This window comes from Meles meles, chromosome 1 (genome assembly GCF_922984935.1).
Source record: "Meles meles chromosome 1, mMelMel3.1 paternal haplotype, whole genome shotgun sequence".
Lineage (NCBI taxonomy): Eukaryota > Metazoa > Chordata > Mammalia > Carnivora > Mustelidae > Meles > Meles meles.
Window position 1 is genome coordinate 174724052 of NC_060066.1, and position 24030 is coordinate 174748081.

Here is a 24030-nt window from a genome sequence, read left to right on the forward strand (position 1 = left end):
GAGAGAGCTCACAAGTAGGCAGAGCAGCAGGCAGAGAGAGAGGGGGAAGCAGGCTCCCTGCTGAGCAGAGAGCCCGATGCGGGGCTCGATCCCAGGACCCTGAGATCATGACCTGAGCCGCAGGCAAAGGCTTAACCCACTGCGCCACCCAGGTGCCCCAGGAATTAGGACTTTTGTCTGAATTTTTTTTTTCTTCTACCTAGATACCTAACTTCTCCAAACCACAAGGCCAGTGTATATTATTGTCCTGGTCACAGTCTGAAACTCTCATGTTGCAGCTGCTGGAATTCTGGAAGTGAGCATTGTAACTGCTCATCAGGCCCATTCCCAGATGCTCCAGGAAGGGAGCAAAATAGGAGGCACCAGGCCTTCCATCTTTCACTGGCTGAATGCCAAAATCCTTCACACTACCAGTTTCTGTGAACTGCAGGTAGAAGTAGCCACACTCGACAGCCCCGTGCACCTGAGTGCAGAAGCCCAAACAAGAATCCTGTGTTAGGGGGCGCCTGGGTGGCTCAGTGGTTTAAGCCTCTGCCTTCGGCTCAGGTCATGATCTCAGGGTCCTGGGATCGAGCCCCGCATCGGGCTCTCGGTTCAGTGAGGAGCCTGTTTCTCCCTCTCTCTCTGCCTGCCTCTATGACTACTTGTGACTTCTCTCTCTCTGTCAAATAAATAAAATATTTAAAAAAAAAAAAAAAAAAGAATCCTGTGTTAGGTGTAAGAGCAATTGGCATCTAGCTGGTTAGTATCCATGTTAGCCAAAGAGATTTCCTCCATTTTCAGTGGTAAAACACGGCGGAGAGGGCGCTCCTATTGCTCACAGCAGCGCGGGCAGCAATATGTCGGGCTCTCCGGCTCCCTGGGGCAGTGGTGGGGCCTAGAGGCCTGTTAGGGCCATGTCCCCGGGCGGCGGGGGCTGGGGGAGCCTGTGGTGGCTGAGGCAGCCAGTAGCCAGCGGCATCTGCCTGGGAACCCCAAGCCTTTCAGTTTCTTCTGGCATCTCCCGGGGTCTGGGACTTTGAGCTCGGGCTGGCCCAGGACTCACCGCCAAAGGGTCTTTGAGCCTCAGCCAGCAGCCCCCTAAAACTTTTATTTTTTTAAAGTAGTATTTTTAATTTTTATTTTACTAAAAATAAAACTTTTACCTTTGAAAACACAAGTGGTCATGAAGAAATGCTTATGATTTAAGGTTAAGTGCAAAGGGGCCAAAATAGTTAAGAATACTATAATTACTACTATTATTAGTTAAGATTACTAAGATTACTACTATTTTTTTTTTACTGCTATTATTATTATTACTATTTAGTCCAACATTCTAAGCAACTATACTCAGCTCACAGTATATAGTAGGCCCCTGTAAAAGGACACCCAGGCTCCATGCTCAGAGGGGAGTCTGCTTCTCTCTCTCTCCCTCTGCCCCTCCCCTTGCTCAAGCTCACTTGCTCTCTCACTCTCTCAACAACAACAAAAAAATCTAGATGTGTATTTCGGACTTGGTTTTCATTTAGGTTCTGTCCTACTCCTGCCAAAATATACGCAGAGACTACTTTTGGTAATGCTTCTCCATATCTGACCTAGCCCCTGGTATTCTCCTTTTTTTCTTTTTTTTAAGATTTTATTTATTTAGTTGAGAGAGAGCCCGTGTTTGCAGGAGCACCAGCACAAATAGGTGGGAGGGGCAGAGAGAGAGGGGGAAAAGCAGGCTCCCCCCTGGACAGGGAGCCAGATATGGGGCCTCAGTCCCAGGACCCTGGGATCATGACCTGAGCCCAAGTCTGGAACAAAAATATTTGAAGTTTGAATTAAAGTTACTCTGTGCTTTCACAGCTAACTTTTGAATTCTCCTCCATTTCATTATTTCCAAAGATGGATATAAAATTGATATCCCTTTAGCCAAGAAGATATGAGATCTGAGATCCTATCTAGGCCAGAGAAACATCTTTCTCTCTCCAAAGCAGATTCTGCACAACCAAAATAGAGATTTAAGCATATACTTCTCTTACCTCTTATCTTACTTGAGATACCCCCCAGTGTCTGCAGGATCAAGTAGAAGCTCTTTAATATGGCTCCCAAGACCCCTCACAATCTATTGCCATTCTACCTCTCCAACTTTATCTTCCAGTAATCTGCTAACCTTTTTCTTTCTTCCTAACCCGATGTTACATCAAACTACTTCCATGCCTTAAACACGTATTAACTTTTTCCACATTTTATTGATGTATACCATTCATACAATAAACTTAAGTGTACAACTCAGTGGTGGTTTATATATGTACCCACATGATCAAGATCTAGAACATGATTAAGATCTAGAACATTTCTAGCACTCCAGAAGCCTCCCCATACCACCCTTAATCCATATCTATGCAATTCTGACGTCCATCAATAGATTCATTTCGCCTGTTCGTTAATTAAAAAAAAAAAAAAAAGAAATATGCCATATGTATATATGTATTCCTTTTTCTTTTCTGTTCTTTTTTTTTTAAGTAAGCTCTATGCTCAGTGTGGGTCTTGAACTCATGACCCATACACCCCTAGACCAAGAGTTGCATGCTCCACTAACTGAGCCCGCCAGGTGTCCCACCATAGGTATTCTTTAAAACACATAGATTTTTATGCTTCCTCTACTGGAAAGTAGGAATGCTGAATATCTGTCATGTGCTAGTGTTCTCCCATTCTGCCTCCATGGCAGATATAACTGAGTCACCATTCTTTCTTATTGTATCTAGATTGAGGTTTAGGCTCTCTTCCAAAACTGTGCACCAGTAGCCACTACTGATTATTGGGAGCTGGCACTAGTGAAACTTTCCTGGACAAGAATGGCCTCTTTCACATGAAATCCTTCATTTCTACCACGTACAACACATTTGATAAGTCATTTAAGTCTTACTGATTTAAATGTCCCTTTTCTCTGTTCCTTTTTTGCATGCCTACTCCTCCTACTTATTTCAAGCTTTCATAATTTCTCACCTGATTTTCTACAACAGCGTCTCACTGTTTTCCCTGCCTTCAGTTTTGGCTCCTCTATTCTTTTCTACACACTGCTGATTAATCTTTTTTAAATATCCAAATACTATCTACTACATCGTTCTCCTGGTTAAAACCTTTTAAGGTGCTACCTTTCAGCTTAAGCCTAAGTGGTTAACACGGTATTGTAGGCCCCGCCTATCTTGCCAGTGTCATCTCCTGTAACCTGCCCTCCAGGACGTCAGCTGTGCACAGCTTTCTGAAACATGTTCTGCCCTCTTCCTCCTCTAATCTTGAATGCTGTTCTTTCTAACTGGCTAAGTCTCCTTCACTCTTCAAGGGTGTTTCAGGGGTATTTATTATACAAACGTTTATCAGTCATTCTTTCCGTAACAAACGATTATTCTCTCCCAGGCAAAACTAATTATCCCTTGTTTGTGGCCTCATAATACTTTATATATATCCTTATTACGACAGTTATCACATTGTATTATTATCTGTTCACATTTCCAAGAGTTCCTAGAGGGAAGAGAGCTTTGCAGCTCCAGAACTCATTACAGTGCATGACATCTTTTTTTACAGGTTAAAAAAATTGTGGTAGGGGCGCCTGGGTAGCTCAGTGGGTTAAAGCTTCTGCCTTCGGCTCAGGTCATGATCCCTGGGACCTGGGATCAAGCCCTGCATAGCATCAGGCTCTCTACTCAGCAGGGAGCCTGCTTCCTCCTCTCTCTGTCTGCCTTTCTGCCTGCTTATGATCTTTGTCTGTCAAATAAATAAATAAACAAAATCTTTAAAAAAAAAACCTGTGGTAAAATAAATGTAATGTAAAATTTACCATCTTTATCATTTTCAAGTGTGCAGTTCAGTAGTAGTAAGTACATGCATGTGGTCCTGCAGCTATCACCATCATCTATCTCCAGAACTCTGTTCAGCTTGTAAGATTGAAATTCATACTTATTAACTTCATTCTCTCCTCTCCCTAGCCTCTGGCAACCACTATTCTACTTTCTGTTTATGATTTTGACTTAAGTGCCTCATAGAAGTGGAATCCCACAGTATTTGTTTTTTTATGACTGGCTTGTTTCATTTGGCACAATGTCATTTGGCACAATGTCTTCAAGTTTTATCCATTGTTGTAGCCTGTGTAGAATTTCCTTCCTTTTTAAGGCCAAACAATATTCCACTGTACGTATATACCACATTCTGCTTATACATTCATCTGCCAGGGGACAATTGGATTGCTTTCATTGTTTAGTTATTGTGAATATGCCGCTGTGAATATGGGTGTACAAATCTCTTTGAGGTTTGCCTAGGTGGCTCAGTCAGTTAAGCGTCTGCTTTTGGCTCAGGTCATGATCCCAGGATCCTGGGATCAAGTCCCACATCGGGCTCCTTGCTCAGCAGGGAGCCTGCTTCTCCCTCTGCCTGCCATTCCCCCTGCTTGCGCGCTCTCTCTCTTGCTCAAATAAATAAATAAAATCTTAAAAAAAAAATCTGTCTTTGAGAACCTGCTTTTAATTCTTTTGAGTATTTGCCCTGAAATGGAATTGCTGGATCATATGGTAATTCTTATTTTATTTTGTTTTCATTTTTTGGAAGATTTTATTTATTTATCTTGCAGAGAGAGTGCACAAGCAGGGAGAGTAGCAGGCAGAGGGAGAAACATGTTTCCCACTGAACAGGGAGCCGATGGGAGACTGGATCCCAGGACCATGGGATCATGACCTGAGCCAAAGGCAGATACTAAATTGACTGAGCCACCCAGGCATTCCTTGGATCATATGGCAATTTTATGTTTAACTTTTTGAGGAACCACTATACTATATGTGTGTGTGTGTGTGTGTGTGTGTGTGTGTGTGTGTGTGTATACGTACGCTATGTTTTCTGCTGTGGCTGCACCATTTTACCTTCCCATCAATAATACACAGGGCTTCCGATTTCTCCACATCCTTGCCAACACTTAGTGTTTTCTATGTTTTGTTTTTCTTTTTGATAGTAGTTGTCCTAACAGATGCGAGGTGTCATCTCATTGTAGATGCTTAACCGACTGAGCAACCCAGGATCCCTGGTCACAGATTCATTTTTCGTTAATTTTTGCTTATGGTGTTAGGTAAAGGTCCATTTTCATCTTTTGTATGTGGATATCCAGTTTTCCCAGAACCATTTGTTGAAAACACTGCCTCTTCCCCAGTGATGATTGGTCTTAGCACCTTTGTCAAATATCATTTGATCATATAGGTGAGGGCTTATTTCTGGACAGAGAGCGTGGTATTTCATAGGATCCAAAGATGAATCAGATTATCCTAACGCACTAGAGTTGGTCATAGGGAGTTGGATCTCATTTTTGTTTTAGACAAAAAAGAAGAGATGATTTTAGAGGGAGGTAAAATAGCTGACTTTAAAAGAGTTCAAGTCAGAATTATAGATTCTGGGGGCGCCTGGGTGGCTCAGTAGGTTAAAGCCTCTGCCTTTAGCTCAGGTCATGATCGCAGGTTCCTGGAATCGAGCCCCACATGGGGCTCTCTGCTCAGCAGGGAGCCTGCTTCCTCCTCTCTCTCTGTCTGCCCCTCTGCCTACTTGTGATCTCTGTTTGTCAAATAAATAAATAAAATCTTTAAAAAAAAAGAATTATAGATTCTGGTCATCTAGTTCACATCCTCGTTTTTATATAGGAAGAAAAAAAGGCCTGATGTTACTCTTAAGATCAGAATTATAACAAAAATTACAAGTTATTATAGAAGATTTCAACTCAGTGAAGGAAGAACTTCTAACATCTAGAGTATACAGATTTGAGAAAGAATGAGCTCTCTATAACTACAAATATTTAAACAGAAGTTGGATGAATACCTGTAAGCTTTGCTATAGAAGGCAGGTCTGATCATTTCTTTGCCTTGCTTGTAAATATTCCATGACTGCCCATTAACTTCAGGATAAGGGCCTGCTTTTTAAAATGGCATATACAGGGACCCCTGGGTAGTTCAGTTGGTGAAGAGTCTGCCTTTGGCTCTGGTCATGATCTCGGTGTCCTGGGATCAAATCCCACTTAGGCTTCTTGCTCAGCAGGGAGCTGGTTTCTCCTCTCTCTGCTGCTCCCCCTGCTTGTGCTAGTGCACTCTCTCTTTCTCTCTCTCTTTGACAAATAAATAAATAAAATGGCACACATAGCCCTTAAGATGTGGTCCTAGGTTACCTACTATATAGCATCATTTCCTGCCATGTATCTATGTTCTTGATATAGCCAACTTTTGTATTGTGAGGTCTGTCCTTTCTAATTGTCAGACCTAACTCAAATAAAAAAAAAGTCAAAAAACAACCATCTTAAAAAAAAAACACAACAGTTTCTAACACTTCAAGGAAGTAAGCTAAAGGGTGTGGCTGTAGCTTAAAATTCCATACATAGAATTCTCAAAACAAATTAAATAGAATCAATGGGTTGTAAGTATACACATGCGCTATTGACTATAAGGGCACATGAAATCCAAACGGGCAGATGAGAACAAACTTTGATTTTCAGAAGAAAAGGAATTAATTTTTGGTGAATGTTACCATATAATATACATTTATTATTATTTCTTTAAAGTATGCTGTATGCCCGGGCGCCTGGGTGGCTCAGTGGTTTAAGACGCTGCCTTCGGCTCAGGTCATGATCTCAGGGTCCTGGGATCGAGTCCCGCATCGGGCTCTCTGCTTGGCAGGGAGCCTGCTTCCCTCTCACTCTCTCTGCTTGCCTCTCTGCCTACTTATGATCTCTCTCTGTCAAATAAATAAATAAAATCTTAAAAAAAAATAAAGTATGCTGTATGCCCAACATGGGGTTTGAATTCATAACCCAAGATCAAGAGTTGCATATTCTACCAACTGAGCCAGTCAAGCACCCCTATAATAGACATTTAAACATATTTTAGCTTATTTAATTTTATGAATGCAAAAAGATAAAAAAAAAAGATCCTTTACACTATTTTTGATGTGAAAACATACGACGTTAGGATCTTTGGTATTACATGCTATAAATAAGAATCATAAAAGTTTTAAACTTTGAACATATCTTCTGCTTTACAGATAACTTAGTGTGTCAGTAAGTAATTTCTAGGTACTTTCTGTGTGTCAGGATTGTGCTGGGTACTGGGAATACAAACATGAAAAAGGAATAGGACCACAGCATTGAGGGTGATATGGTTGTTTTGGATGGAGCTCATCATCAGACAAGGTCTATAATTTTGAAGTCTCTCTCCTTGAAGAAATCAAATATCTGGGGAAAAAAGGAGGGGAGCTCAGAGAAAACCTTTAGCAGATCAGATCACATCTCTTTCTTGCTTATAAAAGTTCAGTGACTCTGGGGGCGCCTGGGTGGCTCAGTGGTTTAAGCCTCTGCCTTCGGCTCAGGTCATGATCTCAGGGTCCTGGGATTGAGTCCCGCATCGGGCTCTCTGCTCAGTGGGGAGCCTGCTTCTCCCTCTCTCTCTGCCTACTTGTGACCTCTCTCTGTCAAATAAATAAATAAAAATATTAAAAAAAAAAAGTTCAGTGACTCTGGGCGCCTGGGTGGCTCAGTGGGTTAAGCCTCTGCCTTCAGCTCAGGCCATGATCTCAGGATCCTGGGATTGAGCCCCGCATCGGGCTCTCTGCTCAGCGGGGAGCCTGCTTCCCCCTCTCTCTTTGCCTGCCTCTCTGCCTACTTGTGATCTATCTCTTTGTCAAATAAATAAATAAATTCTTTAAAAAAAAAAAGTTCAGTGACTCCCCATTGACTATAGGAGAAAGCTTGTTTTTTTTTTTTGTTTGTTTCTATGGCATACATAGCCCTCTATGATTTATTCCCTTTATGATCTACTGGCAAATTGACTTGGTTTGAGCAGATTCATCTTTGAGGTCCCTTTCTTGTGATTTGATTTACTCATCAGATCACCTGTCTGTCCAATATGATTATTTTTGGACTTTTTGGACTAAGTTTTTCTATCACCTAGGAGGAAAATAGAATATGAATATTGATCCACTGGGCAATTATATTTCTCGTTATATGTGATGAAATAAGACTTTAACTGCAAGCAATTTTTACCTGAGTTTAGATGAAATTGTGCTCCTAGAAGTTCTGGACTGGAGGGGTAAATTTAGAGACTTAACCACAATTATGATATCTTCATTGCAAGTATCAGATATATATCCTCAGTGCTTTTTTTTCATAGCCGTCATTTACTGTCTTATTTCTCAGTAAACTGTTTGGGATTCAGTAGAAAGAACACAGGGCTAGTATTCTGGTCCTGCCTGTGACTTACTGTATAATCCTGGTGACTTCAACTTCTTATGTCCTAAGTTTCCTCATTTTTCAAGTACAAATAATATTTGTTCTACATGTACTTTGTGATGATACACAAGATTATAGTTTAATTTTAACTCAATGAGTATGTGAGTATTATAGGGAATACAAATATAAGTATTTGTACTCAAGTTTATATTCTTTTGGGGTCAGACTTATAAAAGTAACATGTAGGGATCTAGAGGAAGGATGGATTACATTCAGTGGAGAGGGTGTGAACAGGAATATTTAATAAAGGTGATAGGAGTTGAGCCGGGTCTTGAGGAATAGGAAAGGTGGCAGAGTCATTTGGAAGGGATAAGCACAGAGAGGCCCTGGGATTCTCAGTCTGGCCTAGTTTTTTTTTTTTTTTTTTTTAATGATTTATTTAGTAGAGACAGAGGGAGAAAACGCAGCTTTCTTGAGGGGGAGGGATAGGGCAGAGAGAGAGAATCTGAAACAGACTCCCCACTGAGTGCAGAGGCAGGGCTGGATCTCACCATTTGGAGATCATGAATCTAAGATCGTGACCTGAGCAAAAATCAAGAGTCAGATGCTTAACTGACTAAGCTACCCAGGTGCCCTGAACCCAGCCTTTATTTTCAGACTCATTATTTTCGGCACACTTCAGACAAAATGATGTTTTCTGAATCAGGCATGTGTCTGGCATATAGCAGTTGAGCCTCCATGGTTCAGCTACTACCTCTTCCATTAGAGCCTCACCCAAGTGGCATTTATCATGCTTTCCTCTGTATGAGTCTAGGCCTTTGTTCACATGCCCTTTTGCTTTTATTGTAGCTTAATAGAACAACCTTCCTTGCTTAATGGTGAACTTTTTGGAGACAGGAATCTGGTACTGAACTCAGTGCTTTGCTCTTATTAAGTAATCAGGAAATTTTATTGAATTGAACTTGTTCCAAGGACACTGATATCACTCATGTCAGAAAGACATGTTGGTATCATCTCAGTGTCTCTATAGGCTTTAACTTTTGTGTCCTTCTGTTTTCCTTACATCATCTCTGTGAAGTAGATTTTTTTGCCTTTAAAAACTTACAGATGAGGAAACTCAGAGGGTACATTTGCCCAGTCATCCAGCTAAGTTCTGAAGCCAAGCAGGGCTCTTTTGACTTGAAATCCCTTACTCTCTGCACTATACCTGGGCCTTGTGGCATCAGACAAGTAGGGGTAAGATGTACTTACTCTGAGATCTCTCATTCTCTCTTTGTAAATGGGAGCAATAGTACTGACCACAGGGCATTGTTATGAGGGTTAAATGGGGTAAAATATGTGAAGTCCCAGCTCAAGGCCTAGCTAGCACCTAGTGGGCAATGCTTGGTCCCTTCTCGAAGCTTCAAATTCAAATGGACATAAACAGATAAATACCCAGTTCTGAGGTGCAGTGGGAAGTGGATGGGACTACATAGGCAGGAATATCCTCCTGTAACCTCTCATATGTTCTATCCTTTGAGACATATTATATGAAATTTCATTAGGCAGTATTTTTTAAGTACTTAAGATTTAACAACCTCCTTCACCATCACGTCCACCCACGTTCTACCCTTTTCCTGCCTAGTGTGTGTCAAATGCAAGGGCTGTAGTTGTGTGATTTCTCCAGCTTTGAAGTCAGGGGTTGGTTGAATAATGTCCAAGGCTGGGGTCTTTAAAAAAACAACAAAGAGCCATACATAAATCCTCTCGGATTGTGACTTTAAATAACTATGCAGAGGAACCTATTAAAAACAAAGTAAGAAGGGGCCCATAGATGGTAGTTATTTGCAAACCCGAGTGAAACTAAAGAAATTATTTTTGAAATCTTCCCGGGGTAGAGGGATGTTCTTAAGATTTTTCTGCTGAGCTCCTTAACTCCTAAATAGGCTGCATTTTGAAAAGAATTCCAGCTTTGGTGGGTTGGTGGCAAAGGTGACTAGGCGGGTGTCGACCCCAGCTTTCTTCGTCCAGCTCCCCCTTGATGTTCAGAAGCCCGTGCTAGGCGCGGAGGGTCCACGGAGGCTCCAGCTAAGCCCGGTCCGTGTGCCAGCCTACAAGGTGCACGTCCAACGCCAGGCTTCCTTGGTGGTGGTGGCGGAGCGGGGTAAGGACAGCTTTTGAAGCGAGGCGTAGAGGCGGCTTTTTGGCCCTTCTTCTCGCTTGGAGGCCTCGGTAGGGCCGGAGGCCCAGGAGCTAGAACTGAGCGGCGCGGAAATGCCCGTAACCCCGACCTGCTCAGGCACGCCGGCGTCCCGGTTCTCCCCAGTGGGGCCCCGTCGGGTAGCGGGAGCTCGCGACTCCCACTCGGTGGCCCCGCCCCTCCTCGCGAGCCCGCGGTGGCTTCGACCCTCCCCCAGCGCTAGAGGACCCGCCCCCTCCTCGCAGGCTAACGAGTGTCTTCGCGCGCGCGCGCCCCTTTCCTCGGCCTGAGTGTGAGTGTGCTGCCCTCCCACCTCGGCCCCTCCCTATTGTTTCTCGCCGCCGCCACAAGCCTCCAAACGCAGCCCCTCCCCCCATTGGTGTTTACCGCTCCCCTCTTCCCTCGCCTCGATTTAACCGGCATCCTGGGGCCCCCAGAACGAAGGGAGGGGTACCCCTGAACTCTTTCCTCTGCGTCTCCTCTCCCGGGTCTTCTCCGCGTCTTTCCCCAACCCAACTCTCGGAGGTCAGGACTCCATTCAAGACTCTGTCCCTCCCTCCCCTCCCCCCTTCCCTGGTTCCCCCTCGGCCCCCTCCCCTCAGCGGGTCCTCCTTTTTCTCTCCCTCTCCCTCCTCCTCCCCCACCCCATCCCTTCCCCCCCACAATGCAGTTCGCGGCGCGGCGGACATGGCGGTGGAGTCCTGAGCTCGTCGAGTCCCGGCCTCCAGCGGCGGCGGCAGTGACGGCGGCGGCGGCGGCAGCAGGAGGCGGCGGGGGGAGCGGAAGCCACTGAGATGAGGAGGCGCCGCGCGCGCCTGTAGCTCGCGGGCCTCGCAGGTACGGAGGTTCCGGCCGCGCTGCAGCGCCGGGCGCCGAGGGGGTGTGCTTCGGAAAGGCCAGGCGGCCCCCTGTTCGCCCTCCTCAGGTGCGGAGCCTCGCAGGTGTCGGGGGCCCGGCCCGAGCGTGTCTCAGCCACCCCCTTGGGGCCTGACACTTCTTTCTTTGCCAGAATGGACTTCGGGTGTCCCAGGGGAAGGATGAAATAAGGGAGGTAGGGGCGGCGGCCTGGCGGCCCGAGGAGGACATTGGGGCGCTTCGGGGGCCGAACTTCACAGAGAGGCTGAGGTTTTCGGTTCCGGGCCGAAACCTGTAGACCCGGGAGGCGGATTTTGAGTTAACGGGATTGATGGGAGCATTCTCTTGGGTCCAATACGATTCCCTGTCATGTATGCCTTTTCTTTCATCCCTCCCCCCTCCGTTAGACACAGATGTCCATGTATAACAGGCAAATAAACACACTCATGTAATACATAATAAAGGTTTTCTCTGGGCTCACCCTTGTCGAGGAGAGGGGGCAGAGATGTCTGTGAATTTCGTTTCTTGCTCGCCCGCCTTCTCTCTCCCCCGCCCCCCAGTCGAATGGTGGTAATGAACGCTTTTGACGTGGGAAACAGAGATTCGTATTTGTAAACAGACAGCACTAGCCGTGTGTGTTGCACGCCTCCGCGAGAGGTTTCAGGTCCTTTTGGTATCCGGATCGCAAAAGAATGAGATAATTGGACGTGAAAGAAGCACATCGTCGAGATTTCTAGTCATACCTGAATGGGATGAATTACTGTTATTTTAGGAACGTTGATTGAACATTTTCTTTTCAAAAGTTTATCAGATCTTTATTCAGGTGAATTTTGAATCTTGTGTGAGATCTTGTTTTAGTATACCATGTTTTTTCATTTTGATATATTTTTGATACAAAAGTAGTTCCTGACACATATGACATTCTTCTTGGTTTTGTGATCTTTTTAGTGTCTAGAAACGCAATTCAAATTGTTTTGTTGGCGTGCATTTAGTAATTAGCTGTAGTGGATCGGATTACCTTTTGTTTCCAAAAGGCCCCTCTCCCCCGCCAAGTCTTGTAGTAGCGAAATGTGTAACACTTGGTGAAACAGAACATATCTTGTTTCTAAAGTAATGAGAACTATTAGCTAATAAAACTGGATGATCCCAACTAGATACGACAATTTAGAGAGAGTACTATACTAGGCTGGTGAATTGTGGAATGCTTTAAAAAAATTTTTTTTGACTTTTTTGTTCTTGGTGTCAGTCAGCATGTTCTGTATATGAGTACATCGCACGCTGGAATTTTCTTTAGGCTCAGCAGCCTTGTAAGGTCTCCTTAAAAATTGCTGCACATTGCATCCTAGTACTTATTAGTTACAACTTGCAAAATTTTGAAATTGTTTCATTTAGAATGCTGTGCTTTAAAAATAATGAATTCACCAGTGTCTAGTCTGCTGTGATGCTTTTATAAACAAATTTTAAAGAGTGTTCTTAAAAACCGCATACTTTGGGGACAATAAGCATTTTATGCTTTAAAATTTTATGCCTTAAAATGTAATTGTTAATATAAACAAAAGAAAGTTGCTTTGAAAGAGCTCTTTTCGAAGTTCCTATTTGCAATTTTTAATTTGACTGGTGTGGAGAATGAAAAATAAAGCTTCCTTGAAATAATACAGAGGAGGAAGTGAAAGTTATTGACATTCAATGTTTTAAATGTAGCGAATGTCTGAATACAAAGAGAAAATTAAGGTCTTTTCATTGTCAGGTCAAGTTGTTATCAATTACATAAGTTTGTTATCATGTACATAAGTTTAGTTCAATTTCGTAATTCCTAAATCACACAGATTCACGTTTATTTTTAGTTCGTTTAACTAGAACAGTAGTGTCTGCGTTTTAATTTTAGGCCTTTTAAAATAAAAATTTATAATTGCAATCATAAATATTTCTGATTAATAGAAAGTTGTTTAAGGGGAATTTTTATTAGTTTTCAGAGCAGATTCAGTTTAGTAAGTAGAGAAACTTTTTTTGACCTCAGGGTTAACCTTGACATGAATAATCATCAGTTATGTTGTGTTCCATTTTCATTTTGTTTTGTTTTGTTTTAATGTTGTGTTCTTTATACAATGTCAAATCAGGATCTGTGGGTAGAGAAAGTTTTTTGATTTATTTTCTACAGAAAGTGTCTGTTTTCAGGCAGTAAATAAGACTTACTTAGAAATGCTGATGCCAGTAAAATTTGTTTATCTTTAAAAAGAACAAACCATTTTGATACAACAATTCAGTGAGATGTGTTATTTTCGAAAGTGAACTACAAATGCTGGGATCCATAAAATAATATTACAAAATTCAGTGAAAGTCATGACTGCAGATAGAAATATGTCCTAAAGAAGAACAGTTCTTAAAGACCTAAAACAAGGGGACAACACTGTAGTTTAAGTTAGGATAGGTGATATGTAGGTTTTTTTCTTCTTAATCTAAGAGGAATTAAGATGTTTTAAACTGAACTAAGTGAATTAAGAAGATTTACACTAAACTAAGTTTTAATTCTAGAATTTTAGATAATTGTGTAATTTGGGGAAATGTTTAAAAACCAGCATATGTCCCCAAGCATTTCTTACAGATCCAAAAAGAAAAGTTACATAAATGCAAAGATGAACAGTTTAGATTTTTTCCCCTAAAGTGATAGATTTATTTTGTATAATGTGTTATGGTTTCCAAATTGTTCTCAACATTAATTCATTGAGTGTCCATAATTATCCTGAGTTAAGGGGGAGAGAAAAGGAAACTGACATTTGAGTAACTTTTTTCCAGGCATTGTGCTAGACATGTTTATGTTTTTTTGTTTTTTTGTTTTTCACTTTTAACAACCTTATGAAACCTTTTTTGTAGTTGAGTTGAGTTCAGTCTCTGCTGAAGATCATAGAGTCAGATTTGGAACAGCTCAGTGTGTTCTTCCTATTATATATGCCTTGTTGCTTTTCACATGTATCAATTAGTCTCTCAGTTTTGTAGGATGAACTGCCTAGGGTTACTCATTCACTGATCATTTAATCATTTATCAAACATTTGCATTTGTACATTATCCTAGACACTGGTAGGTTTTAGAGACACAGAATTATTGAAGACAGTCTCTCCCTTCAGGGACTGAGTCTGCATATAATATAGATAAATTACAACTCACTGGATCATGGAAGGTCGAGGGAAGAAGCTGGCTTTTGAACGATGAATAGGAGTTTGCCAGGTAGAAAAGGGGATATAGTTTGGAGGCTGGTCCAGAACTAAGGAATAACCTATGCAAAGATGTTAGTTGTTAAGGGGCTCAGAGTAGGAAGAGTAAGAAATTCAGTGTGGCAAGAGTTGAGAATTTATGCATAGAGTGGTGAGCGAAATGGTATGCATAGAGTGGTGAGCGAAATGGTTGGAAATAGCGAAGGTTATTGTGTATGTTAAGGCCTTTGGATTTTTGTTTTGTCACACAAGATCACCAAGTGAGATAGTATTCGAGTTGTGATTGTTTTCTGACTCCTAGTTTAGTGTTTCTTTCTCTTCAGCTTCCTTACCAACAGAGTTAACCCATTTTTGGTGGATGGCCAAGCACCTTTTTTCGTGATATTCTTTTCTCCTCTTCCTAGTAGTTGCTGTATTTCAGATTAGTTTTTGAGGATCTCGAATGTTAAATTTCTTAGAAGATTTTTAAAAATTTTTTATTTATTTATTTGACACAGAGAGAATCACAAGTAGGTGAGGTGGGCTGAGGGGGAAGGGGAGGCAGGCTCCGTGCAGAGCAGAGAGCCTGACCTGGGGCTCCATACCAGGACTCTGAGATCATGACCTGAGCGGAAGGAGAGGCTTAACCCACTGAGCCGCCCAGGCGCCTCTTAGAAGATTCTTTGAAGATAAAAATACCTTTGGAGGTAATCACTTGTTATAGTTACTTAGGAAGTTTTTTCATTCCTTGATTTGAGTTGGTTGACCAATTTCTAGTTTAGCATTAGAAAGCAATAGGATGAGGGCTTGGGGAGTGTGTGCTTCCTGTAAGCTCTGTGTTCATCAGCAAGGATGAGCACAGTGCTCATCCTTGCACAAAGAAACCTGTACTTTGAAGAAGAAATCGGTGTAAGTCACATAATAGTCTGGTAGTTTATTTATTTGCAAAGATTTTGTTTTTAAAAAATCTCTACACCTAATGAGGGACTCAAAGTCAGAACCCTGAGATCAAGAGTTGCATGCTCCACCGACTCAGCCACCCAGATCCCCCAATAGTCTGGTAGTTTTAGGTGGGTATTTGATTTACAGTGATGATAGATAACTTACTGCAATTTTTATGAGATGTAATTTCTTTCTAAAGATCTTAAGTATTAACTCAGTCTTCAACAACCCTCTTGTATTATCCTCATTTCCAGGTGAAGAAAGAGGTACAGAAGGGCTAAGTATCTTGGACAATATTTCATAGCTAGTTCGCTGCAGACTTAGTATTTGAACTCAGGGTTCAGGGTGTCTGAGTCTGCAGTTAGAGCTCTTAACCACTATGTTGTACCTCAGGCTTGGGTTGTCACAGTTGAGCTTGCAGAGGGTGTAAAGTTCAGCACAGTTACATAGGTTGTCAAAAAATACATTTTTAAGAAAAAATATATTTTAAGAATGTAAAGTGTGAATTATACATAGTAGTGAAATCTGCTTGCGTTTTGTCAGTCTTTCCTGCACATTGTAGTTTAAATAATTGTCATTAAAATTGCTCAGTCAGGGGCACCTGGTTGACTCAGTTGGAAAAGCATGCTATTCTTGGTCTTAGGGTCATGGGTTCGATCTCCATGTTTGGGGTGGAGATTACCTAAATAAATAAACTTAAAAAAATTAAATCAAAGTAAAATTGATCACTTACTAAGTATTTGTTAGTTTAGGCTAGCGGTATTCAAATTCTGGGGATCTTTTTGAGGGGATCTCTGAGTCACAACTGTTCTCATAGTAATGTTAAGATAATATTTGCCGGGTCACCTGAGTGACTTAGTTGTTAAGTGTCTGCCTTCGGCTCAGATCATGATCCCAGGGTCCTGGGATCGAGCCCTGCATTGGGCTCCCTTCTGGGCAGGAAGCCTGCTTTTATTCCACTCTCCCTGCTTGTGTTCCTTCTCACTGTGTCACTCTTCATCAAATAAATAAATAAAATCTTTAAAAAGAAAAAAGATATTTGTCTTTTACTCTCTCCTGTCATCTAGAATGTAGAGTGATATCTACACTATATGTTAAAACATTGTTTTGGGGGCGCCTGGGTGGCTCAGTGGGTTAAGCCTCTGCCTTCAGCTCAGGTCATGATCCCAGGGTCCTGGGATCAAGCCCCTCATCAGGCCCTCTGTTTGGCAGGGAGCCAGCTCCCCCCCCCCCCCCCCCGCCTTTGCCTGTCTCTCTGCCTACTTGTGATCTCTCTGTCACATAAATAAAATCTTAAAAAAAAACAAAGACAAAACATTGCTTTGATGGCTAATGGAGTATTTGTTAATTTTTCTTTGAGATATAGTTTATAGTATTATAAGACTCATCCTTTTAAAGTATAGTGTTAAGGGATGCCTGGGTGGCTCAGTTGGTTAAGCCACTGCCTTTGGCTCAGGTCATGATGCCAGGGTCCTGGGATGGAGTTCTGTATCGGGCTCCTTGCTCAGCGGGGAGCCTGCTTCTCTCTCTGCCTCTGCCTGCTGCTCTGCCTGCTTGTGTTCTCCCTCTCTCTCTCTCTCTCTCTGAATAAATAAATAAAAATTAAAAAAATAAAAATAGTGTTAAGTATGTATTCATAAGGTTCTGTAACCATCACTATCTAATTCCAGAACATTTTCATCCTTCCAAAAGAAACCCTGTGCTCATTAGCAATCACTCCTCATTACTCTCTCCTCCAAGCCTTTGGCAACTACTAAGCTATTTTCTGTCTATGGATTTGCCTGTTCTGGAATCATACATGTGGCTTTTTATGCGTGACTTCTTTCACCAAGCATAGTGTTTCCCGGATTTCTCCATATTATGTATTAGTGCTTCATTCCTTTTTATAATATTGCATTCTATGGACTGTATCCTATAGAGATACCATTCTTTGTTATCCATTCATCATTTAATAGTCATTTGGGTTGTTACCACTTTTTGGCTAGTATGAATGATATTGCTATGAACATTCATGTAAAAGTTTTTGTCTGAGGGGTGCCTGGGTAGCTCAGTTGGTTGAGTGTTTGACTCTTGATTTTGGCTTAGGTCATTATCTCAGGATCATGAGATTGAGCCTCGCATTGGGCTCTGGTTAGTATGGAATCTGCTTGGAATTTTTTCTCCCTCTCTCTGCCACCCCTCCCTTCACTTGCTCTCTTTCTTTCTCCCCCCCAAAAAAAAGTTTTTTTGTGGATATATGTTTTCATTTCTCTTGGATATACACCCAGGAGTGAAATTGCTGAGTATTTTGATGCATTTATGTTTAACTTGAAAGATTTTATATTTATTTATTTATATATATATGGGGTGGGGTGCAGCTTGTGAGTGAGTGGGGGAGGGGCAGAGGGAAAGAGGAGAGAATCTCAGGCAGATTCCATGCTGAGCTTGGAGCCTGAGGCCCTTAGATCATTATGTGAGCTGAAACCAAGATTCAGCTAAGAATCGGACACTTAACCCATTTTATGTTTAACTTCATGAGTATCTGCCAAACTATTGTCCCAAGAGGCTGCACCATTTTGTATTCCCACTAACAGTGTATGAGAATTCTATTTTCTCTACATCCTCACCAACACTTATTATTGTTCATCTTCTTAATTAAAGCCATCCTAGTGGGTGAAGTGGTGTCTCATTTTGGTTTTGATTTGCATTTCCCTAATAACTCGTGATGTTGAGCCTCTCTTCTTGTGCCTATTGGCCATTTGTATATTTTATTTGGCGAAATGTCTATTCACATTCTTTGTCCATTTATTTATTCCTAATTAAAGATTTTTTAAAAGATTTTATTTATTTGTCAGAGAGTTAGCAAGCACACAAGCTGGGGGAGTAGCAGGCAGAGGGAGAAACAGGCTCCCTCCTGAGCAAGAAGGCAGATGCTTAACCGACTGAGCCACCCAGGTGTCCCTATTTTTAAAGATTTTATTAATTTATTTGAGAGAGGCACAGAGAGGGAGAGAGAGTGCGTGGCGCTTGCAAGAGTGGGGTGGGGGAGGGGCCGAAGAAAAGGGAGAATCCGACTCCCTGCTGAGCAGGGAGCCTGATATGGGTCTGATCTCAGGACCTGAGCTGAAGGCAGATGCTTAACCTCCTGAGCCACCCAGGTGCCCTTCCTTTGCCCATGTAAAAAAATTAGGTTATTTATTTTTTTTTTTATTGTTGAATCTTAAGAATTCTTTATGTATTCTGGATCCTGGACTCTTATCAGATACATGGTTTGCAAAAATGTGCTCCCATTTTCTTTAAAAAAATTTTTTTTAAAGATTTTATTCGTCATTTTGAGAGAGAGTGAGCGCGCTCGCGCGTGCCCGTGCTTACAAGCACGGGGGGAGGGGCAGAGGGAGAGAGAGGTGGTTTCCTGCTCAGCAGGGAGCCAGATCTGGGGCTCCATTCCAGGACCCTGGGATCATGACTTGAACTGAGGGTAGATGCTTAACCAATAGATGCTTAACCAATTGAACCAATTGGGCACTCTCTTTTTAAAAATTTTAAAAATTGTGGTAAAATATACCTAACATAAAATTTACCATTTTTAGCTATTTTTATGCATACCTTCAGTGATATTAGGACATTCAGATTGTTGTGCAACCATCACCACTGTCCATCCCCTGAACTTTTTCATTTTTCACAAACCAAAACTCTGTACTTTTTAAGCAATATCTCCTTAGCAAATACCACTCTACATTCTGTCACAATGAATTTGACTACTCTGTGTAATTAGAGTTGTGCAGTACTTGTCCTTTTGTGACTGAAATTTAACTTAGCACAACGTCTTCGACGTTCTACTATGTTGTAGCTTGTATTAGAATTTCCTTTCTTTTGGGTGGCTCAGTGGGTTAAAGCCTCTGCCTTCAGCTCAGGTCATGATCCCAGGGTTCTGGGATCAAGCCCCACAAGGGGCTCTCTGCTCAGCAGGGAGCCTGCTTCCTCCTCTCTCTGCCTGCTTCTCTGCCTACTTGTGATCTCTGTCTATCAAATAAATAAATAAATAAAATCTTAAAAAAAAGAATTTCCTTTCTTTTTAAGGCTGAATAATAACATTCTCTTGTGTGTGTGTGTGTATATATATATATATATATATATATCTTTTATGTGCCACATTTTGTTTATTCATCTTGTCAGACTTGGTTGCTTCCATCTTTTGGTTATTATGAGTAATGCTGCTCTGCGCAAGGGCATACAAATATCTGTTTGAGTTCCTGCTTTTTAGCTTTTTGGGTGTATAACCAGAATTGGAATTGCTGGATCATATGGTAAATTTACATTTAATTTTTGGAGGATTTGCCATATTGTTTGTTTTTCATTTTCACTTTTTTTAAAATAAAGATTTTATTTATTTGTCTGAGAGAGCATAAGTGGGAGGAGGGGCAGGCAGAGGGAGAAGCAGGTACTCTGCTGAGAAAGGAGTCAGATGTAGGACTTGATCCCAGGAGCCTGGGATCCTGACTTTAGCAGAAGGCAGATGCTTAACCGACTGAGCCACCCAGGCATCCTGGGTTTTTTTCATTTTCTTGAGTAAAGTATGTTTTTGAAGTATGTCAAGTTCTCAGTTTTGATAAAGTCTGATTTGTGTTATTTTTCCTTTGATTGCTTGTGCTTTGGGAGTCATACCTAAGAAATTATTGCCTAATCCATGATTATAAAAATTTATACCTCTGTTTTCTTATAACAGTTTTATAGTTTAGCTTTTACATTTAGATCTTTGATCCATTTTGAGTTAATTTTTGGATGTGATCTGAGGCAGAAGTCCAACTTCCTTTTTTTTTTTTTTAATTTTTAAAAAATATTTTCTTTCTTTCTTTTTTTTTAAGATTTCATTTATTTGTTTGACAGAGAGATCACAAGTAGGCAGAGCAGCAGGCAGACAGAGAGGGGGAAGTAGGCTCCTTGCTGAGCAGAGAGCCAGATACAGGGCTGGATCCCAGGACCCTGAGACCGTGACCTGAGCCGAAGGCAGAGGCTTAACCCACTGAGCCATCCAGGTGCCCTGATAGTACCAGTTTTAAACCAGTGATTTTCATTATATAAGAATTACACTTTCCTTTGGAAGGCATTTTAAAGTTACTAGAAACCACTCAGAATTATCATTCCTCTTCCTCATTCTTTTTTTCCTCTTTGTTTCTGTTGGGAATATATATTCTATTTCTCAGATGTATTAAAACAAACAAAAAGATTGAGAACCATTATTCTGTCCTAATCCTGTAAGGGATTTAGCTTAGTTTCCTCATATTTGAAAGCCAGGAAACCAGACCCATATTTTTCTGCGTGTTATCTATTTATTCTTCTGTCTTTGTCTGTAGTTCCTCTTCCTTTAAGACTCTTGGCCTGGGGGCGCCTGGGTGGCTCAGTGGGTTAAGCCTCTGCCTTCGGCTCAGGTCGTGATCTCAGGGTCCTGGGATCGAGCCCTGTATGGAGCCCCCTCTCAGCAGGGAGCCTGCTTCCCCCTCTCTCTCTGCCTACCTCTCTGCCTACTTGTGATCTCTCTCTGTCAAATAAATAAATAAATTAAAAAAAAAAAAAAGACTGGTGGCCTGCTGCCTATATTTTTTATCTGACTTGGCATTTCAATCTAGGAACCTCTGGGTTATTCTTTTATATTCATTGATACTGGATGTAATTCTTGACATCATATTGGCAGTTGGACATTGAAGGTCATCTAATACCTTAACTTTATTTTTCCTTAATTTCTGTGTTCTAGGGATCCCTGTGTGGCTTGCTCAGTTGGTTAAGAGGCTGCCTTTGGCTGGAATCAGGATACTAGGGTCCTGGGATTGAGTCCTTCACTGGGCTCCTTGCTCAGTAGGGAGCCTACTTCTCCCTCTACCTGTCCCTCCCCTGCGTGTGTGTGTGCATGTGCACACACACTCTCTCTTTCTCTCTCTGATGAATGGATAAAATTTTGAAAAAAAATTTTCTGTATTCCAGTGGTATTCAGTTCTACATTCCTTGACATACCTACTCATATGGTTAAAAAAGTGGTTCTGTTTCTGACCAAAATCTCAAAAATATTTATAGGTGTATCTTTCTCATTTCTTTAGTTTTCTGATCTATTCTTAATCTCTATATGTAACATCTTTTTGGCTTTATCGCCCCCCGCCCACTCATACCATTACTGTTTTTTAACCTTACTCTTTTGAAATAGTCATTCTATCAGTCCCTTACCCCGTATGAATTAAAATATCTGCTAATTGTATAAATTAGTAGACTGGCATTTTATATATCTAGTTTGTCCTTAACATAGCTTGCCAGGATTTTAGATTTCTTTCTGTTCCTCACATTTGCTGTTGTTTTCCTCCTGTCTTAAGCCCTCTACTGCCCTCTGCTTTTCTCGCTTAGTGCTGCCTTTTCTTTTCTAGAACAGTGGTAAAGTGTTTCTTCATGATTCTTTGAGATGATAGGTGGTCCCGGCAAAAGAGGCTTCTTTAGTCAAATAAATGTGGGATATGTTGTAAATTATCCCTCTCTCGGAGATTTGCAGTGCTTATTAGCATATTGAAGAGTCTGAAAGTTTGTTCTGGAGAGAAACTCATTTTACTTTATTTATTCATTTATTTTAATTTAAAGATTTTTTATTTATTCATTAGAGAGAGAGAGCGCGCACACAAGCAGGGGGAGAGGCAGAGGGAGAGGGAGAGAGAGAAGACGACTTTCTGCTGAGCTGGGAGCTGGACGTGGGGCTTGATCCCAGGACCTAGAGATCATGACCTGAGCTAAGGCAGACACTTAAACATCTGAGCCACATAGGCGCCCCTCATTTAACTTTAACACAGACGTTCCCCCTTCCCAACTCTACTTAAATTGCTTGTTAAAGGCCCTAAATAAGTTAGTGGTTTTTACTACTATTGATAATTACTATTGCTTACCTTACTGACTTGTCTCATTTTCCTTTCCATTCTCTTACTATTCTGAAATTAATCTAAAACCGAAATTGTGCCACTCTACTGCTTATCAATCTATGCCTTCTTTTGCTTAAAGTATAAACTTGACTTGGTATGTAAATGTGTACACCAGTTTACATTCTCAGTTCCTCTCCTGTATTCACGATTGTGCATGCTATTTTATGATCCTAAAAAGGTTGTCAAATTTTATAAATACATTTTGTTTACTATATTCAAATCTTATTAGGTCTTTCCCTTCTCACTCTGTCTTCTAAGTGGGAAATTTTTAGCCCAATAATTATTTCCATGATAAAGTCTTTTCTAAGGCTCTTTCCACCGGGTTTCCATAACATGTGTCACATAATATACTGTCATTATTTGTTTATATGACGGTCTCCCCTTTTACACATGACCCATTATTTATCATTATATCTTCAGCTTTTAACCTAGCACTTTATATGTGAATGTTGACAAATCATCTTTGTTAAAATGAATTCCAGGTGTATATTTATTTACCTGAACAAGTGTAGGCCCAGCTACGTAATTTGCAGGATGAAGTACAAAATGAAGATATAAGGACCTTGCTCAAAAAGTAGGGAAAAAGTGCCATTAAGGTTACTAAAATATAAAGCTTTTTCCTTTCTTCTGTGATTTTTTTTCTTAACATTATGGTGATCTACATTTACTTTTATTATTTTATGAGCAGGGAGCCCGATGTGGAGCTCCATCCCAGGACCCTGGGATCATGACCCAAGCAGAAGGCAGACACCCAATGACTGAGCCACCCAGGCTTTTATTATTTTAATTTATTTTTAATTTACTTTTAAATGTCATTCTAAATATAGAAAAATTAAAAACATTTTACTTAAAAAAAAAGATTTATTTGAGACCCATGTGTGCTTAAGAATGACAAAAAGAGGGGCACCTGGGTGGCTCAGTGGGTTAAAGCCTCTGCTTTCGGCTCAGGTCATGATCCCAGAGTCCTGGGATCGAGCCCCGCATCTGGCTCTCTGCTCAGTGGGGAGCCTGCTTCCCTTCCTCTCTCTCTGGCTGCCTCTCTGCCTACCTGCGATCTCTGTCTGTCAAGTAAATAAATAAAATCTTTAAAAAAAAAAAAGGAATGACAAAAAGAGCTTGTATGCATGGGTGTGCACGCAGGGAGAGGCAAAGGGACAGTCTCCCTGCTGAGCAGGGAGCCCTATGCAGCCCTTCATTGGAGGATCCTGGTATCATGACCAGAGCCCTGAGCCCAAATCAGACACTTAACTGACCGAGCCACCCAGGCACCCCTAGAACAATTAAAAATTTTAAGTTCAGTATAAATTTTACTGTTCATCTTTATATTGTTCAGTGTCACCTCTAAGTACATGTATGAGTGTTTAACTCTTATGTGGAATTGCTGGTATTTCATAGCTTGTACTTGTACCCTGTATACTTGTATATTTAATTTTATTTTTTACCACGGAAAACACTGCACAGTACTTATTGAGCTATTTTTATTTCACTTTTTTTTTTTTTAAAGATTTTATTTATTTGACAGAGGGCATACAAACAGGGGGAGTGATAGGGAGAGGGAGAGGGAGAAGCAGGCTTCTCGCTCAGCAGGATGCCTGATGTGGGCTTGGACTAAGCTGAAGGCAGACACCTAACCAACTGAGCCACCCGGGCACCCTCATTTTACTTTTATTATTATTTTTTAAGATTTTATTCATCTATTTGAGAGAGGAAGAGGTATGAGAGCAGGA

At 41.3% G+C, this 24030-nt stretch overlaps 1 protein-coding gene and 1 pseudogene across 1 annotated transcript in view; one reads left to right on the forward strand and one right to left on the reverse strand.

Moving 5' to 3' along the window:
• Positions 1-251: 251 nt before the first annotated feature.
• On the reverse strand, positions 252-777 carry LOC123955873 (annotated as a pseudogene).
• Positions 778-11060: 10283 nt separating this feature from the next.
• The window catches only part of TUT4 (terminal uridylyl transferase 4), a 124072-nt gene continuing 111102 nt past the window's right edge, over positions 11061-24030 (forward strand). The window contains 1 exon segment of the mRNA XM_045998664.1: positions 11061-11225. The gene's annotated coding sequence lies outside the window, so the exon portion shown is untranslated.